At 35.9% G+C, this 21,238-nt stretch overlaps 1 protein-coding gene across 1 annotated transcript in view; it reads left to right on the top strand.

Annotated features, from left to right (window-relative positions):
* The window catches only part of PRSS12 (serine protease 12), a 759,839-nt gene extending 750,364 nt beyond the window's left edge, over nucleotides 1–9,475 (top strand). Inside the window, exon 14 of the transcript XR_007507776.1 lies at nucleotides 9,464–9,475. The gene's annotated coding sequence lies outside the window, so the exon portion shown is untranslated. The remainder of the gene's footprint in view (nucleotides 1–9,463) is intronic.
* The last annotated feature ends 11,763 nt before the right edge of the window (nucleotides 9,476–21,238 follow it).

The following is a 21,238-nucleotide window of genomic DNA, read 5'->3' as shown; positions in this document are numbered from 1 at the left end:
GGGACGGACGGACCCACTTTGATATCTACATATTAAAGTTCCTATGAAGAAAGGGTTTTAATTCCAAAGGGGAAAACTAGGGGCTGTATTTTGCCCTTAAATACTTTCAGCAGGCAATCTTTTCTTAGGACAGAGCACCATGCAGATTTAATTGTTTATTTATAACTGCTGAAGGTGTTCAGTTCTGTAATACTGGCCTACCACTCATTTGAAGGTAACAATAAAAGCTTCCCTTTTGAACAGAATGGCTATTCATTAGATGGAACAGTAAAGGTTCTATTAAAAGCAGGAGGCAAAAAAATGAGTAGTTTTTTTGACCTACTGCTACATCTTACAAACATTCTCCATCTCCCATGCCATTCCCTGCCCCCCATGCTAACATAAGTAGTTTGGATGAATAATGCTTTAATATTGCAAACAATCTATGTTCAGTTGAAGTACCAATGAACATTACATCAACTCTTGTAATGTGCTCAAACATACTTATTGGGGTTAGAGGATGCAACTGTGTGAGCAGTTCAACTTTGCAGTGAAATATAGTCCCTAGATAAGCCTGACCCCAAACTTGTAGGTGTTCCTGAATACCTTTTTGCTTATTTCAGTTAACATCCCCTCTGGATTCTGTTTCTGTTGAACAGCTGATGGGAGATAATTAACAGATAACAGATAATTTCCTCTCCACCAGACTTGGAAAGGAGGAATTAGCCAAAACGCAACCTCACGTGGACAGCCTGGATTTTCTCATTTCTGGCTCTTCATGTCCAAAGTCAGCACTGCCAAACTTCTGTTAAGAATCCTCCCAACCTTATCCCTAATCTAACCTTTCTGAAACGTTACCTTTCCACTTAAAAATTAAGGAAATAATATGAACCCTCCTCAAAACCTGAAAGCCTACCAACTTTATTATCGGTACTGTCAACTTTATTCAACTAGAATTAGATAGAGAGGGTAGGTGGATGGGGAAATAGTGTTCAGAAAGGTTAAATGAAGTTAATAGAAAGCAGTGTGCTTCAGCAGGCAAAAGATCTGGATTATTGTAGTGATGTTACTAAAATGTTTACTGTGTCCTTAACAGACACGTCTGTTAATCTCTCTAAAACTTTATTCCTCCTATATAAAATTGAATATTTAACTGCTTTGTCACCTTGACTCATTACTACAGGATAGCATGAAGGATAGGAAACTATGGATATATAAATAGATACACAATTCTTCCTTAAGCTCACAATACATTTACTAGGTCTTTTTTCCTCCTCATTTGTAATACAAGGATCACAATATAGGATCATTTTAGGTTCCTTAAATTATGACTTTAGCAGAGAAGCCAGAAAGAAAAAATACTGTAGATGATATTTCATAATATTTCAGGCTGGGTTAACAGCAGTGAAAATCTGGATCTTGAGTGCACAGACATGCCTCTAAGGAGCTGAGTTTTGAGGTCTAGGATCAAGTGCCTAAAATATATGTCTACACTTTGCTATGTTCTAAGGGCATCCATTCAACAAAATATTCTTCAACCCTTTCCCTCTTCACCATAAATTCTGGGCCTTTCAAACAGTTTGAGGTTTTGTGGTTTTTGTTGGGTTTTTTTGTTGTTGTTGTTGTGTTTGGGCTTGTTTGTTTTTTTTTTTTTTGTTTTGTTGGGGTTTTTTTAAGCAGTCTGTAGTGTTTTTGCAGAACAGAAATTAAATTGATGGAAAATTGCATTATTTGCTAGCATTTTTATTCTGCACCTATACCAGTGTCCAATGTTTGGGTCAGATTGTTTTCAAGCAGTTAACTGTCTAACTGACTGAGTGCTCAAGTATAATCGGGCTGATTATGTTCAAGCAGTTGAAAGTTCAATGCACAGTGAGAAATAAGATAGCAATTATTATTTAAATTCCTTTACATGAACCACAGGAGGTGCTTGTGCTCAGCACTGGAGTCCTGGATAATTTGTATCATCAGCACAGTTCTGGTTTTAGTTTCCTATATGCCTTTTTGGAAAAAAATCAGCATGGAAATGATTGAAGTCAATTTTTATGTTAATCCTCAGAATGCTGTGAGTTAGGAGTAGGAGATGCGTGTGATTTCAGACTTATAAAACAAATAAAAGTCAAGTAGTTAAAATTCTGAGCTCTGAAAATGCAACTGCTTATCCCAGGTATTCATTAAAACCAGATTCTAGTATAGCCCAAAGATTAAAAATGAACCTTGGCAAAGCAAAATGATTTGCAGCTAAGACACAGAAAGAAAGCATAGTGGCTATAGTAATGTTTTCTTCTCTCTTCATTAGGGTAGACTAAACTCTTGCCTCTTACGTATCATATGATAGTCACATTGCACCTCTTACTAAATTTTGAAGGTGTTGCCATCCAGAAAATTTTGTGTGTGGAATGGTGGGGACATGGGGAAGTACAGGACTCTTGTATCCAAAACAGAGAGCCTGGGAAAGAGGCAGCTTGTGAATTCTAAGTGGTAACAGTACAAAAGGCTTGGAAGGTGTTTGCATATTAAAACCATGAGATTACCTCAGGCTTTTTAAAAACTTTGTTTTATTGGCCTTTGAATATATGTGATTTTTCAATACGTGGTATATGTATCTTTGTAATCCTTAGCCTTTTATCTTTAAAACATATGTTCTTAAGAAGGCTCTTTTGTAACGGTGCATATGTATTTGATGCAATGAATATATTATCAAAATCAGTAATTTGACATTTTAAAATTATTGTCTTTGTTTTCTAGAAAATGTGTGCAGACAGAAGAGGTAAAATCTTGCAGGCTTTATCAGGTATAACTGTTCATATTAAATGAAATGGCTTGAGTAAGGACTGAAGGAAGAACTACTGAATTGATATTAGAATTAAGTTAACAGGATTTTCTGATGACAGAGGTGCAAATTTGTTTGTTTTTTCTTTTCTGCAGTTTGGCTTCTAGGTGGAGAATTATTTGTCTAGTAATTATTAAAGATTTTATACAAAATAGAAGACCATCAATAATAGTGCACTTTTTTTCAGAACACTGTCTAGCCTGGCTGTTAGAAACATATTCAATAAGTTAGGAAGTTCTTACGTCAAAAGCTTCCAATCTGAAGAGAATGTATCTTTCTTCATCTTGGTGGTGGGCAGTAAGGTGACTTATTAAACACCTGTGGCTATTGCATTGGGGTATTATAGGCTAGCTGTCACATGGATTCCTCTGAGCAGTGCTGAGAGTTAGAAAAGGACAAATATTTTTTTTTTATCATCTTGAGACTAGACTTAAAGGAAGTACATGAATTAACCATATCTGAAGTACAGGATCAATTTATGGTTAATCAGCTTAACAAACAGTGAACATATTAAAACAATAATATGGGTGTAAATATTATTTTTTGACTCAGTTTCATTTTTGTTTTTCCAGCCAAAGATCTAACCCAGTTGTTTTCATGTAGTTAAAATGTAATTTTTTTTCCAATCAGAATTTTAAAAAGGTATCATTTTTATAGTTTTGTTGCAGAGAAATATTCTGTTTATACAGGTCACACACAAATGCTATGAAGCACTGAGGTCCCAAATGCATTTGAATGAGTGCACTGACATTCCCATTGCATGTGTAGGTTACATCATAGCCATGTGTTCTTTTTTTAAAAAAAAAAATTTTGTTTTACTAAAATGGGAAAAAAAATGTTGTTCAAGTTAGATGTGCTTATGTTAGAAACCATACTAGATGCTTTTGCTGAGGCTTTTTTCTAAGTTTGTTTTAGAGCTAGGTGTTTTGCGTGTGTATTAGCTTAGAAATTTTACTGTACCATTACATGGTTTGAATCACTTTGACTTGGTTCACTTAGAATCTGATGAAATTCTGTCTCAACACAAAGCTTTGATAACTTTAAAAGAAAGAAAAAAACAAAAGAAAATCCAAACTCTGCTTTTTGTCAATACATCTTTATGATCTATCCTCCACAAGGAACACATGCTCCTTTAATAACGTGGGATTATAGATAATAGAAGAATTGTTCTATTTTCTAGCTGATCATACAAATGGGAAGAGATTAATGAATTCATGTAACAAGTTGAACAAGTTTAAATAAGTGGTTTTTATTTCACAGCACTTTCACTTCCGAAAAACTGAAGTCTTGCTTGAAAGCCTCATGATAGTGAAAAAGTGGATTGCTTGAGAGGCTTGAACCAAGCCTAGTTCTCTGTTTTCTAGATTGTTCTTCATGTGTTTTTCTGATCCTCTCTGTTGATGGAAAGTTGCTTGGTAACAGTAGATGATGACTGGTAGTCTGGAAATTTTGCTGGAAATGCATAATTTAAACATTATCTTTTAGTAGACACAGGATCTTGCTGGTAAATATTAGTTCAAAATAGAGATCTAAGTACAAGAAAAAGTTAATCATAATTAACAGCATGCAATGATTCCTTCTGTAAATTGTCATTGATTACACTGAGGATTATATGCTCCTCTGCTTAATGATTCATAATGCAAATATGAAAATGAAGTGCATATGTATTATTTCTTGTATAAATACATTTTCACGTAAATGATATGCAGATTCTCACCCAATCAATGATATTTTCTGAACAGTTACATTTGAAGGCATTTGTCCAAAATGTTTCTCTGTGAATTTCAAGTGCATGAACTATTTTTGGTTTTAGTTCTCTAAAATACTTGGTAGTCAACGTTCAGGTAAAGACCAAAACATGTGATATACTATAATAAAGTCAGCTTTCACAGAAAAGGTGTTTCATGTCATAGATGAGAAGTGTTCCCTCTCAGTAGCTATCAACTGAAAACACTTTTTGTAATTGGTTGTGTTTAATATTTGTGAATCTGTGGGTATGATTAGGAGTGCATAAATGTCAGTGTTCTGAATGAGCTGAAGATTTCCAAAGGTGTACCAGAAGAGGACCTGATTTAGTGTATTCCAGTAAAAATGAAATCACCTTAGAACAATTTTTATGTTTTTTTTTAGCTCATACCTATCATCAGCCACAAGTTTAACTTGTTTAATAGAGCATTCTGCTGCATTATCTTAACTTCTTCCTCACCTTCTTGTATTTCAGATGGGTCACTTAACGTTACTAAAAATTCATTTCCCACAGTCCTCTTCTATTATTTCTCAAACATGGGGATCTCCTAAGCATAAATGACTACTTTGACAAGGGAGTTCCCATCTATTCCAAAGCTTTTTGATTTTTGCATTCAGTTGAAAGTTTATTCACTAAAGGAGTAAATACCTTCTCAGAATCATTCAGTGGGGTACCCCAGCATCTGTAGAAAGACCATTCCACTGCTGAACTTGAAAAAATCTCCCCTCCTTCCAAGAGAGTACAATCTGAAATTATTTCCCTGCACAAAGCTTGTTGATATGTTCTCCATGTTGCTTGACAGTTTCCAGCACTCTCTGTAGGTAACACAAATGTGGTGAGAATACAAAGTGCCCCAAGTTCTCAGGCAAAAAGACACTGTCAAAGACTAAATTGTCAAAAGAAAAATTGTTGAAACATATTGATAAGTAAAATAGCAACAATCACAATGGCCAGATGGTGCTCATAGAAAACTTGAAAGAATTAATAATTTTGTTCTGTAGGCTGGTAGCAAAAATATGTTTGCTATATTTAAATGCAGATACTTTACTGAAGAGTTTCAGAGTAATTGGAATTTTCTTAAAACTCTTTGTCAAAATGGTATTGAAAGAACTGTAGGCCAGATGATTGAGAACCAGGTAACTTGGTTCAAGCATTAGGTGATGGTAACTTAGAGAGCTGGTTTGGATAGAGGTAGAAGAGAACCCAAGCTTTGTTGGGAAAACAGTTACTGACAGCTCCATGGTTTTTTTTGATCATGGCTTGTTTAGCCCAAACCTTCCTCACTTTCTTGTCCTTCCTGTTGAGTATTTTAGCCCTCGTGGCATCATCTGGTGAAGATTTGATAGAAGACTTTAATTAAAGTATGAAAGAAAAGAATTAAGCCAGACTGTTCAGTGTGTTGGAAACTAATATATTTTAGTATTTTCTAAATTACTGTTACGAACCCTGATCTCAGTGATACCCCCAGTGGTTTCAGTAGAGCCATGATTCTTAGCTTTAAGAATCCTAACTGTTTATTCACTGTGCTTTAAGTATCAGATTACAGTTTAGATGGCTGTGAAAAACTTTTTCATGCTTTAAGACAGTTTACTGTATTTTCACCTTTAAAATACATTTAAAGACTCACGAAGCAATTGTTTAGAAGTTCTACTACAATAATTTAGATGTTTACTCAAGTTTGTCTCTTCCTGAGCTTTATGTTGTATGCTATTATATTTTCTAGAGCTTGGAAGTGTAAGATTTTGTTGGGTTGCACTCTCTTGCTGTTGATCATTTTATTTAATGTGATTTTAAAAAAGGGGGGGCGGGGGAGGGCAGTGCTGGGGGAGTGGGATGGACTCACAAAATCAGAATATTGGGTTTGCACAGTCTGGCTAAATAATCTGGTGCGTCTTCCCTTCTTGCCACTGCTATCGCTTAGTGTACTAACAAGAAGAGACAGTAGTCATAACTACTTATTTTAGGGTTTTATCACAGAGCCATTGCTATTACTTTCAGTTTACATTTTGTTTTTCAAACCTTTGTATTTCTGGTCCTTGTTTGATGGAGAAATCTATATTCTTATATTCAGAAATTAAAACAAATCCATGCTGTTGCTGAGCACAGGACTAGGAATGTTCCAGTGGTATCCTCTGGATTTTCCTCTTTATGTCTGGATGAGTTCTGCTTAGAACATGTAAGATGTGCGCATTGCAATTTGGTACTTCTGCTTGCTGTGAACTGTCTGTTCACAGCTGTGATTCTGCAGTTGTAAATTAATATTTTTCAGTATTTTTTTACCTGCTAGAGCCCAAGTAAACAAAAGATAAGGTTTTCTACCATTATGGACAGGCAGGTCTCTTCATTTTCTTCTGTCTTTAAACTGATGCAGTTCTACTATAAAGCTTTTTCAGAGAGAACATTTTGTCGATATATACATATAATTACATAAATATAGTTTGTATCCTAAGAAAACATAGCATTACAAGCTGTGTGCTTGGAGTACTCTGAGGTAGTATTATTTTCATCTTGAAATGTGTGTGAGAGTGATTTGTTTTATGAATAATGTAAGAAGAAATGTTTTTAAAGAGATTATTAAAAAAGAGAGGTATTACAAAAGTTTGTTGGGATTGCTACCCTCTAGTCAGAGTAACATTTTCGAAGATGTTTTGGGTAATGAAGCCCCTCATGCTTGTCAATAGTAACAGAGTTTTTAATGAGTATTCAGAGCCTAAAGGTCATTTTGTCTATCCATTGTTTAATTATGGGAATAAAATTATTTCTAACCTTACCTATTTATGGATTTAGGAAGCAATGCGTGCCTTATGCTCACTATTCTTCAATGTCAGCTATGTAGTATTAAAGGAGTGGAGAATAAACCCCAATTAAGATCAAAGAAAGCACAAGCGTAAATGAAAATGATAGTATGTCATTTGTCTGTTTACAGTTATCTGGAAGTATAAATTTACATAACAAATGAGATTATATCAGCATAAAACTAGGCCAAAAGAATCATCTTAAGGAGAAAAAAAAGCTTTTTATCCCTTATGTTTAGCCTTTGTTGCATTTCCAGTTTCATTTTTTCTGTCTCTTTTGCTGTTGCCACGTTTCTGTCTTTTTTTGCTTTTCCTTCATTTTTCCATTGTCACATTTTCCACTGAAATCAGTGAACTCTGCAATGTAATTGAAGATACTGTTACATTCTTCTCAAAAAAAAAAAAAACAAACCAACAAAACAAACCCAAAACTCACCACCAACCAACTCCAGCCATGTCACACTTATCTTCCTTAAGGTAATGAATGTGTGTTTCTCTAATTTACTCTTGCACAACATGCTGGAGGGGGGAGAAAAAAAAAAAAAAAGCGTTGGTTGATGTTCCTTCTTCCTTTTCCTCAAAGGAGAGGGCAACAATGTTTCTGATAGATTTACCCTTGGAAGACAAATGAGATCATCCAAAGCTTTGTGGATTGGAAATCAATGTGCATAAAGCAAGAAAAATGGGCAATGGTATCAAGCAAATAGTTTGCAGTCGGTGAACTCTAGAAAAAAATAGGCCATTTTCCTATCCCTAGTTAAGCCAGCAAACTCCAGCATAATCAATCCCAACTATGTTTCCCAACCTCTCTCTTAAAGCATTCCCCTTTCTACAATACACAATGTTGCTGCTTGCCTTACAATGGTTGCAGCTGTGTACTGATAGTAGTCTAGTGTGGTTTTTGGTACTATATCTAATTAGCTTTTTTAAAAGGGTGGTCAGCAGTAATATTTTTTCCTCTGTATTTGAAATGGTCGCCCATACCTTGTGTGCCAAGTTTTTAATCTTTTTTAAAACTTACCCTGAAATTCCCTTGCTTTCCTACATTGAAGTTCCATATTGGGAACTGTATTATGGAAAATATTTGTAGCTAAGTGCATTCAGCTGAATCCAGTAGAGCTCTTTGCTGATGAGTAAGGCCTATAATTGACTTTAGAACAGAGCATTAGCTGTTCTTTTGCATCAGGGAACATGACTTTCGCATCAGTAATACTTTGAACCAATTGATTGCGCTTTTCAGGTATGGAAGTGGCTATTCTAATTCTTAACTATTCTGTACTTGCATTTTCCCTGTGTAGAATGTAATGAGGTTTATTTGCAGGACTCCACAGAACGTCTGTTAAGTGAAAATGTATAGGTAGAATCTTGGCCCTATTTAAATAGATGAAAAGTTTCCATTGCCTGGAATGAAGTTAAAGTTTCTAATTGTGGTTTTGTACAAAATGGGTTAAGAAGCAGCAAGCAAAGTTCATCAGTTATGGATATTTCTTATCTCAGACATAAGTTCTTATAAGAAACTAAGCCTTGACTGCTCAGCTGCTCAGTTTCCATGGCTTAAAATCTTCTGACCCTTACACCATCATCAATTCTCAAAGTAGCAAAAAAGGTACCATTTGAGTCAATGAAAAATCCAGATAGTTGTAGAAAGGATCAAGTGAAAACCTTTAGAAAATATTCTTTTCAGTCAAATTGAGCTAGACTTCTTGGCACTGAAGCTCTCATTCTGTATTGGAAAATGTATTTATTTATGAGAGCTAAGAATTTAATGAAAGTAACTGCCTTAGAGAGGAAACTCTTTCATTAGTGCAGAAGTAACTGTAGGTTAATTTTAGAGGTCTTTTGCAGTCAAATTATTTTGATCTGCCAGAAAATTTACCTGGATCCTATACAAAGATATTACCTACTCACATTCATTTGAATAATACAGCATCACACCATTTTCTTGCTTAATCTATGGAGAGACATTAGGTTTAAATTCCTGGAAGTATACTGCTGGCTTTAACTTTGTACATGATAGGGGAAATTATAGGTACCACAAAGGAAACTTTTGGACTGTTCTCCATGACAACAGGGTTGGTAATTTTCTGCAGGACAGAGAAGATTTTTAAGCTAAACCCAAACAAGATCTGTCCTCCTTCAGTATTTTTTCTAGAAGTCATTATTCCAATTAGCTTGAAAAATGTATGGAATAACATACAGATAACCAGTTAACCTTATTCCTTTGCTTGTAAATAATGCTACAATCAACTTTGCAAATTGAGTTCTATCCTCAGCTTATCTTCTGTTGTCAAAACAATTTAAAATCTGCCAAACTGAAAACAAGCAAGGAAAGCACACTTGGTTTATTTTTTCTTGAGTATATAATAACTTTCCTCATTCTGCTGGCTGTGCATTCTGCTGGCTGTGCCATTCTGAAATAAATTATGCTCATTTTTGCAATATAGGACAATACCTGTTGATAGTATACCATCTTGTCATCCATTTCAAAAACATTTGTGACTGCTGGCATCTCCTTTTGATTAAGGAATTGAATTTTGAAATTACTGCTTACTGCTTCTCTAAAATGTTCCGTTACAAACGTCTTTAGTGCACTTTGATTTTTGTTTCCTTATATCACCTCCACTGATTAAAGGTAAAAATGCAAATCAAGCATTAAGGGTCATTAGGAAAGGAATAGGGAGTATGAAAATTCATGCCCACATCTAGGACAATGTGTGCAATTCTAGTTTCTTTATCTCAAGAAGTGCATCAGACGTATGGAACAGCTTCTCCTATGTATGTAGGACATATGTGCGTATGTAAAGATAATTTTACTGATATGGAGTGGGAACAGAGGATGAGAAAGGGAGCAAAGAATAGAAGTTGAGAGCCAGTCAGATGGGAACATTAGAACAGGCCTAGTAATATGCTAAGGCCAGAAATTGGGAGGTGGTAGTATGTCATTAGGCAAGGTCATTCGTATGTCTCCCAAGAGACAGTGAAACCAGAAGTGACCTAACTTTTGTAGCTTTCTGCAACTCAGTGAAAACAGGATTTCATCAAAGCATGCACATTCTTAAAGAGCCTGAGTTTCTAGCAGGTTGCTTGTTCCTTCATATTTACTTCTTCAGTCAGTTTGTGTATTTTGTTGCAGTAATATCTCAAGATGGAAATAATCAATAGAGATGAATAATGCAAAGATGGCTGTTATACCAGACAGTTTGTAATACAGCTTTTAGACAATACACAGGAATGAATAAGAAGCTGAGTAATGATGATGAGAGAACTAAATAATAATGGAGAAAAATATGTTTTCCTGAACTAGCACACAGTTCAAACCCGTGGATACATCAAGGAGGAAAACAAATCTTTGGACATTTTCCAGCTGTTGCTGTTCTCATTTCAGAGATGCATTTGATTCTCTTCACCCACTGTGTTTATGAAAATACTGTATCTAGCACTAGCAGAAATTTTCCTTGCTTATGTTAAACACTTGCGTAAAAATAGTCTATATTTTAGCTGGATTGTCTTATAGGAATTTTTAAAAATTATATTTCTGTTTTCTTTAATGGTGAAGAGTAAGGTATTAATGAGTAATCAGACCAGACTCTGTTATCAACATCCCTAAGGAAGAAATCAGCACAAGTTCAATTTAGTGGTAAAGGAGCCTAGCAACATTATTTTCTCTGATAATGGAATAATTATGTAAAGAGATTGACGTATTTAGAGGAAAGGCTGTTGGAATCATCTTATTGTAGTATAATATTGCTTTGTTGCTGCTGATTTTTTTCTCTGCTCTTCTCAATGGCTTTCCAGATTTTAGTGAAAACCAAATCACTGTTTTTCATGGATAAAATTATTTTTCAACTATAAACTAAACCAAGAGAAATAAAATTACTTTCATGTCTTGCATTAATTTTCTCTTTATAGCGCAAGTGTTATTGCAAGAACTAAGTGGAATTAGCTTTTTAAAACTAGCAATATTGTTGATTATTGTTATTATTTTTGGTAATTTCAGTAAGAAACATCTAGTGCTTGTGCAAATGCATGAGTACATGGAGAAAGCTTAATTTAGCTGTTGAAGAACCACTATCTAGCTTAAATACTGTTGTCAGTACTGCAGGGTTAGGGCTAAATACTATCTTGTGGGTATTTCATAGAAGTTATGTATTTATTGTGCTGTTAAGGGTAGCTGAAACTGTGTCTATCCCTTAGTCCTAAACCAAATGGTTTGAAAATGCAGAATAATTTAGGATTGTTCTAGATAAAATAGCCTGGAGTTTGTTGGTTTATTCGTAAATGTCACTTTGAACTGTGACTTTGGCTTAATCAGTGTATTCATGAGCCTCAGGCCTCCGTGCTCTTGTGCATGGCCCCACGTCACTATTTCTGTGACTGAGTGTCAGCTTTGAGAAATGATCTGTCCTAGCATATGGACTGAGGGGTGTGTGCCACGTTTGGGATGACTTTCATCAAATTCGCTCTACTGTATGCGTTGTCTTAAAACCGACATATATTACAAAGAGGAAAAATAACAGTAAAACTTTTAATGGCTTGCAGTGACTTAGCTTAGTTGTAGACAAAACAAAACAGATCTTGCAACTTCAAACATTGCCCCCTTCTGATAATTATCAGGATACCAATTCTCTTATTTATAAAACAGTTCTCTTACCTGATCCATTTTCTGCTTGTAGATATAACATTAATTGTCAAAGTAAGGTTGCATAGAGCTGTTGCAATAGCCAAGGATTTAGGTTATTCAACCACTGAGATGTATTCATGGAAGGAGACTTTCCTCTTGGAGGATTTTCTTTCTGGAGGCTGACTTTCCAAGGGTACCCTATAGAAACCGTGGAGGCTTGTCAGTGGTGGGGGTGTTTAGGATGCAAAGGCTGGTGATTGGGAAGGACTTTTATTAACTTTTGTATCTGTTTGTAAAGGAAAAATTGGCAAATGAGTTTATGACAATAGATAATGAAATATTACTGGATAGGAGAAAGAACAATGTAGAAACAGCACCTCCTATGAATGATGAGAACGGTGGTCAGATAAACAGCAGAGTGAGTGGAAAACAGCTAGAGCTAGTCCCAACAGTGTCATCAGGAACTAGAGTCTGCTTTTTAATTCAAGGATCCTGTGGGACAAAATGGAGGCACTTAGTGAATTCATGAGGAATATATAGTATTATACTACTGAACAAAACAACATGGTGGAATAACATCCATAACAGATGTGTTGAAGTTTTTGCATAGTTCACGGAAGGAAAATGGAAGAGAGAAAAGTATGCAAAATATAGATTAGGTATGAGTTGATTCATTCTATGTGAGAAGAATTATAGGCAAAAGCATAGCTGTGACTGAAGTTGTCTGTTTTAATAGGACATATTTTGATTCACAGGAGCTCTTAGTGTTAAGACAATTAGGTGGATATGAATGGGGAGAGACTGGAATTTCTTTGAGTCAAAAGAGGAAAGTCTATTACAAGTGCTTGTATAAAGTGTGGGAAAGGGGAGGGACAATGTTCAAAGAGCTCTAAAAATAATGAGAAAAAGATCATTTCCAGAAGAATGTTGGATTTAGAAAAGAGCCTCCAAAGAGTAGAATAAATGGATAAATGAAGAAAATGGTCTTAATTTGGAGATAAAGAAATACAGGGGTAAAATCAGATTTGACAAAGTTAAAGTTAAATTTTATGAAGATTACTAAAACAAATTTTCAAGTATATTTTAATCTATATTAATAAAAATAGAATAAAATCAGAAACATTGTCAATCGAATAGAAAATTGGGTTATCATACAGAGAGAACTGGATTATCTTCAAAACTAAAATAATATGATTTATAAAACTATACAATATTTTCTTGGTGACAGGTGACAAGAATTTACATTAAAAACTGGTTTGGTGATCTGGCAGAAATTATAGAGAAGTAGAAGGACCTGCTATAAATGTCAGAATGGCTGTGAGAGACCAACAAGACACAAGAGTGAGAAAAGGCAGATGTGATTGTAGAATGTGTTCAGCAAGGTATTTCCAACAGAAAAATATTCATACTATGGCACAAGATTGATGAGATCTCACTTGGGAAGCCATATACAATCTGAGTCACCCGTTCAAGAAAGACGGGGGCTGGCGAGTTGCAGAGGGCCTAGAAGGGAATGAGAAATATGTAGTAGAAGAAGAGAAATGCTTGACAGGCTTAGACACAAGGGAGACTGACAGACTGTATTATATACATATTAAAAATGCATTAGAAGTGTGAATACTAAAGAGCTAGAAGACATGTACGAATACGTTTCAAGTAGCCATAGGTAAATCTACTCTGAAAATAAGAAGTAGATTTTTAACCATTAGACATGGCAAAGTTTGCAACAGTCTTCAAAAAAGAGCAGTGAAGTAATTGCAGAAGTTATCCAAGTGTGAGGTTACACAGCACCTGAAAGATTTTATATTTTGCCAAGTGATCAATTTCTTGTTTTAGGTTTTCTTACTATATATATTTCACCTTTTATGAGCAATGACTTAAAAATTAAGCTTTTCATGTTTTGAGACTCATCTTCAGGCCCTGCAGACAGGCGTTTATTCGTTAGACATTATGATGCATTAGAACTACTTGTCTGCTCTTGGATATTATGAATACAAACATTCATGATCCAGTTGTTTACAGTTTCAGCACTGAGTAGACATAACATGAATTACCAGGTGGTTACTTTGGTTTAGGTATGACAGATCCATGGCATGGTATTCCTGTTTTATTATCTGCTTATTTTAAAACACTTAATTTAGTGCTGGGGGAGTACACTCCTCAGAAGCAATAAACATCTGTTACTATTGTTAATCTGAGCATTTTTACTCCATAATGTTCTTGTCCCCTATGGCAGTAGAAGGAAAAAAAGGGAGCATGGCTTAAGTGTCAGTGTGTGGGGACCTGGGTGGGGAGAGGGCAATGTGTGCATACAGCATTAGGTCAGAGGTTTTTTTGACAGATATGAAAACAACTTTTCCATGGTAGGTCACAGATAAATAGTATGAAAATCAGAATTTACATGATAGTCTAGTATCAAAAAATGGGCTTCAAAATGGATATATTAGTCTTGCATCAGTATATTTCTAAAAAAAACCCAATGCCAGTAGTGAATATTGCTACCTTTGGGCCAATGTTTTTAAACCTGAAGTTAGATTTCCACTCAGTTTAGACTACTTTCCTTCAACATTTAAGTCTGAAAAGATTGTGTTTATGTTTACCCCAGGAAATTGGTATTCCATAGATACAAAAGGTGGGCTTGATAGTGCTTCTTATTGTCACAGTCCTCCATCACTTTTTACTGTAAGACCTTATTTTCAGGCACTTTTGTAGCTTGAAAATGCACATGACCTTCCGTCCTTCCCCCCACCACTTACAGAGTGTCTCTTTTAGGTATCTTTTCCCTGCTATTTCAACTAAAATAGCTCAGCCATTTTCTGAAACTGAATTAAGGAAAAATTCTTACTACTCATGCTAATAAAATCATACAACCATTTAATCCAAATGATCTCATATTCTCTGTATGCTGGAGCAGAGGCTTGAGATCAGAGGAACTATCTTGTGCCTGGGATGAGTTTTTTCCATCTTTATGAAATTTGCCTATCAAGTCACTAGTCTCTGAAAAATCTCATTTTACGGATGTTTACTAGAAACATATGAATTTTGGTAGCTGAAGTCTCTGAAAATGCCCTCAGCACTAAACCTTCTCCAGAAATACAGCTTTTGAGTTAACTGTTGCTGTTATCACTCCTCCCTGCTGCAATTAATTTTCCTGCAGCGATTCAGACCATGGAGACCTTACAGCTTGAATTCCTCGCTAGCTCTCTAAATAGCATCTACAAATGGTACCTATGGTACCACAAGAGAAGAGTCCATTCCATCATGACCAGAATGACTATCGTGGTTTAATCCCAGCCAGCAACTGAGCACCATGCAGCCTCTCACTCGCTTCCCCCCCCTCGCCAGTGGGATGGGGGAGAAAATAAAAAAAAAAGGTAAAACTTGTGGGTTGAGACAAGAACAGTTTAATAGAGCAGAAAGGAAGAAACTAATAATGATGATAATAATAATAATAAAATGAAAATAATAACAAAAGGACTGGAATATACAAAACAAGTGATGCACAATGCAACTGCTCACCACTCGCTGACCGATGCCCAGTTAGTTCCCCGGAAGTGATCCCCCTTCCCTGGCCAACTCCCCCCAGTTTATATACTGGACATGACATCACATGGTGTGGAATACCCTGTTGGCCAGTTTGGGTCAGCTGCCCTGGCTGTGTCCTGTGCCAACTTCTTGTGCCCCTCCAGCCTTCTTGCTGGCTGGGCATGAGAAGCTGAAAAATCCTTGACTTAGTATAAGCATTACTTGGCAACAAGTGAAAACATCAGTGTGTTATCAACATTCTTCTCATACTGAATCCAAGACATAGCACTGTACCAGCTACTAGAAAGAAAATTAACTCTATCCCAGCAGAAACCAGGACAATGACTGACCTTGGTTGTTATCATTATCTTGACTACAGGACATGCTGAGACAGTAAAACATGGAGTGCTTAGGGCACTGCACTAATACAGAAAACTGAAGGGTTCTCTTGAGTATGGACTACCCTGAATGCAACAGAGACATACTGAACTAGTTTGCTATATAATGTTTAATTAAATTCAAGATTTCAAGTCCTCAGAAGTACTTTTCTGACTTTATGAAAACTGAATTTAAGGCGGCTGTCCAAATGGGTAGCTGGCAAGATGAAATATTCAAGGTCTAATTTTACTAACATTGGATTCCTTTTTTTTTTTTTTTTTAATTTTTATTTTTTATTTTATTCTGCAAAGTGTTTCTAGGGAAAGGAGGGAGGATAAAAAAGGAAGTGTTCTGGCATTATTTTTTTTTTTTGAAGGAAATTAATTTTCTGTAAAAATTTAATCGTAGTATTGAACATTATACAAGGACTTGGAATTACTAGAAGAGAAATTGTGCCCTTTCAGGAAATGAAGGGCCTTTTACTCAGCACTGTGTTTAGATACATAGGGAGGATAGGTAATTAAATAGCGAATAGGTGCTCATTTACCAACCATAGAACACAGGTCTCACCGCAGCATACACATGAAAATACTCATGCATTCAGATTGCCTTTAGTACATACCTCTCCACATTCCATAGTTATGACATCTTTATGTGATGTTGTGTCATAACAAATGGGAAGGCAACCTCATTTTTCTGCCTGTTCATCTTTCTTTTCTTCACTCAGATTATTAAATAGAAAGTGACAAACACAGCAATTTTGGTGTTGGAGAAAACTGCCATTTTTTTTTCACTCCATCTTTCTTTTAGGGATATTTCTCAAGCTCTATTTTCTTTATCCATATGAAAAGAATGCAAAACATAAACCCTCTGAATCATATTTTCTAAGCCATTTTTGTCATCTTTGTTGTTCTCATCTGCTTCATTTTCAATTTGTCTTTTTAAAATGTCATGTCCCAAACTGAATCCAATCAGTCCTGCTGTTGAAGCTTGAGCATTGCTGAACAGAGCAGAAGGATTATTGTACTGGTTTGACACACACTGTTACTGTTAATGTAATCAAGTGTAGCATTTGTCCTTTTTCAGTATAAGCATCTTATATTTGATTCTCAAGCAATTTATGATTTAAAATATACTAACCATATCTGTCTTTGTAGGAATGTTCTTTGGCCCACATTTCTCGTAAATATTTGCCTTTGGTTCAACATTCGCTACTATTGCAATTTTTTGGACTGTAAAAAAATATATTTAAAAAAATACATATAAAATGCATTAGCCAATGGAAAACTAAGGCAAAATGGGTCTCTGTGGCAGGGAATATGCAGAGAATATGTTACAGATTAAGAATAAGTTTTTAAAAAATGGTTCATTCAGGTGTGATTCAAAGGTCCCCACCAGAGAGAACTATTTATCCAAAGTACCAGAAGCAGTTTGGAATTACAAGGTAGCTGTAAATTGATGCAGAAAACTGAAGAGCAGAGGATCAGATAAGAATCTCCAGGAACAAAGGCGCAACTGGGTTAGGTCATGTAGTGGGCAAGTTGCAAGATAGTTAAGTTTAGGTGAAAAGACCCTCCATAGAAATAAGCTTAGTAAGTGCTCTTGACTGAAAAGAGAGCTCTGCCTGGGAAAGCTATGGCCTGGAATGCAAGTAACTGGATGTTAAATCCTTTGGCATAATGAAGGTAAATGCTTATTCGTTCACTTGTATATCTACCGAATTAGTGAGTCCTAGTTCATCAATCAGATACCTGATGTAGATCGGTTACAGTCTTTTTTTTATGGCAGGTCAGCACCCCAAACATAATTTTTCATTGTTGCTTAATGAATCTGCAGTAACTTGATTGTCATGGAGAATACAGATGGCCGTGAGTGCTGGCATTTTACTCGTTCTGACATACTGCAGTAAAAGGCAATGCTATTGTTATTAATTCAGGAAAAATAAACACAGTAATGGTGACATTTGAAACAGAAGAGACAGTAGACACTTAATGGTGGAGTGCAAAAATTTGCTACTAAGATGTCTTAGCTACAGATACCACCTCCTGAGTATTGAAATTGATTTTGAAATCAATAGTTGAAATAAATTGAAACTATTACTCTAGATCATTTTACTTGTCCACTACCAAATGGACATGTAGCCATGCACTCTGCTGCAGATGTCAGTAATGTGATAGATTGACACTGCAGAAGGAGGGGAAAGGCTAAATTAACTTATTTTGGATATTAAATGCTATATGCCTGCCTGATTGTTGTTTCTTTTTTTATGTCAGGAGAAGCATTCTTAGGAAACCCACTTAAGACGCTACTATAACTTACATTGTGTTAGTATCTAGCTAACCCAACAGGTCACACTCCTGCTGTGGTGTACAATGTACATACAAGTACTTTCTTGGATTCAACCTATGTAAATAAATAAAAGTCCACATTTTAGTTCCTGCTAAATCTTCCAGTCAGTGACCTTTTCACCTTTATAATATACTAAGTATTTTGCCTTCATAATATATAGGTTCTAAGGAAGTGATAGTTGTTTTCTGTTTTCTCCTATGACCAGGCTGACCAACTTTCACATCTTCCCAGAAAAAAACCCACTACAGCTCTTCAAGTTCCCGTTGCCTCTCTGAGCAGACTATATAGAATTTAGTAGTTCCTCTGCAGATCAGCAGGGAAAGAAAAAAAACTTTTCTGAGATCCTCTGAGTTCAAAGTGGGAGGCCAAGAGTACGTACTAGGCAGGGGAAGGTAATAAAACAACCAAAGCTCACAGATGTTAAAAACATCAGGAAATCAGAAATATGAGATAACCAGTTGACTGTTATTAATGAAAATTGCCTAGTATTTACTTTAACATGGTTAATCTCAAAGACAGACATTATCTGGAATGTAATTAATGCATGGATGCACCCATACGTGCAGCCTTGGATAATGTTTCTTGATTTTGTTTGCTTTTATCTATCTAAACTACTTCTACCATCTCTGCAATATTTACTTGTAAATGCTGAAATTAATTATTCTCATACCTTAAAAAAATAGAAAAAAAGAATTCTTCGCTCCCTGAAACAGTCCTACTTTTAGGCAACTGGGATTTGAGCCAGGTTATCTTTACTTGTTGGAATAACTTCCTTGGCATCCTTTTACCACTTCCGTGGGTAAAAGTGAATGGTGTTTGAGATATAGCTGTAAAATGCACTGAGCAGCCCCAGTTCCTGTTGTGTGCAAAATTCTTGTGCTTGTTTTTCAGAATAATCCAGAATGGCAATTCTACAGTAGCTCCCCTGTGGGCACTCTAATTCCGCGTCAGGAATACTTTTGTATGGACTAAATGGGGCCATGTTGGGGGTTAGTGGAGAACAGCTATTACACTTGAAATTCACTCCTTAATATATCTCATACTGGCTTCCATGTGCAAACAAGCCCATATAATTTCTTATTCCTCATTTGTGCAAACTCTTTCTGCAACAGAAGTCAAGAGAAGTTTGCTTGAGTAAGAACAGGTTAAAATCTCAGAATGTAGATGATTTCTCTGAGAGTTGTGGGCACTTAGCACCTTGCAGGATTGAGCCTATAGGCACTTACTTTTTTCTTCACATTCAGACAAGTTTTCAGTTCCTGAAATGAGACTGAATACCATATAAAAATGAATGCTCAGTATTTCTGTTGCTGTAATTCTATTAGAGAAAGTGGCTGGCGTATGAGGAAAGCCAAATGTTACATTAACACATTAACTAGTCCTAGCACTATCAAGCTCCCTTACTTTTCATTATAAAAGTAGTAAAGTCAGCTTTTTATGGCAGTTATCAGCATTATGGAATGAGGGAGAAGACATCTACTAAATTCTCTATTGGGCCATTTTCTTTAGATGAAATTTAGCATAATGATTTCAGCAGAGGAAGGGAATGCTTGAGAGCAAAAACTCCTCATAGCAGTCTATTCAGTTTGATTTTAGTGGGGAAGAAAGTGCATGCGGACTAGGAAAATGGGCAAGCACAGGGGATTGGAGAGTTGTCTTTTGTTCTGTTGTACACTGACGTGTAGCACGGTGGAGTTTTGATCCCTGAGGGGGCCTTCACTACAATGGTATGGTCTAGAGTAAAAGCAGTGAAAGTACTGAATTATAAAAATGCTTATGTCATGACTAGCTGGTACCTTCATGGTGAAAAAGCCTACCCGTGGGACTGGGATGGTTTTTTTTCTTCTCCAGAATCTTTCTTTGAATCCTTTACCCTGAAGAAGACCAAAGGAGAGCAGATGGACCCCCACTCTTTACCCTGCTATCTACACTAAGCTTCCCATTTTACTACAGAGCATATTGAGGTGCCGTTCTTTAGATTGGCATTGTATGTTGTGGTACATGGTGTTTGCCAAGGTGTGCTGTCGATGTTTTTCTCCAAGTCAATACTTCCATGTGCTAACAACCATGCAAAAGTAGTGCAGTTTGCCTCTTTTGAATTATTCACAGAACCAGACAAAAGCAAGTTTGTCCCATAACTCTAATCAAAATATCTATTTCTGTCTCATCTTTTAAGCCTTTGCCCTGTGGAAAATCTGTTTGAGGAAAGGCTAACAGTGAATCAAAGCTCCTCCACTTCCCATGCTGTGAGCAAGGGATTTGCATATGAAGGGGTCCATTTCATAAAAAGGTGCCAGGAGAACAGTAAAGCTCTCTGCTATGGCAAGAGAAACCTGGGGAAATGATGTAAAGTCAGGTGAATTATTCTGAAATATATGCAGAAAAAATTATCAGTGTAATTTATGAAAAATACAAGCGAATCTGTACTGTATGTCCAACCACTGGATCACACGTGGCAATGTCTGTGGTCAGTAATGAGTGGGTAAACACTGTTGTGGGTGAAGGAGTAATAAATTTCCATCAGAATTTATTACAATTTTACTGTATACAGAAGCTCAAATTAAGTTTTTTATAATTTTAGGTTTTGTATGCCCAATCAAAATTCTGCCTTGTGATTACAGTGAAAGATAAAATTTTACGATAAAGAAAAGTAAGAAATCTTTGTAAATCTATCTATTTTGGTAAGAATGCAAATATTCCAATTTTGGTTATGTTAACCATTTAAACCTCCAGTTTTTAATGGAAATCTATGTAAAGTTAAAAACACCGAAACACCTCAACGGTGGTTAGGTTAAAAATCATGCTGGACCTGGACATACTGTCCAGTTGCTGTACTATTGCTTCGTATTATTCAAGAATAAGAATAAAGTGACTTAGTTGCATTCTGCCACTGTGAATTTCTGTTTTAGTCAGGTACAGGCTAAATGTACTTTAACTACCCAATGCAAGCTGGAAACTGAGGCTAACCTGCATTTTGCTCTCAGAGGGAAAAGCTGATACTTTCACGTGTA

Source organism: Accipiter gentilis, chromosome 12, assembly GCF_929443795.1.
Source record: "Accipiter gentilis chromosome 12, bAccGen1.1, whole genome shotgun sequence".
Lineage (NCBI taxonomy): Eukaryota > Metazoa > Chordata > Aves > Accipitriformes > Accipitridae > Astur > Astur gentilis.
The sequence above is the reverse complement of the archived record's forward strand: the minus strand, read 5'-3'. Positions and strand labels throughout refer to the sequence as shown.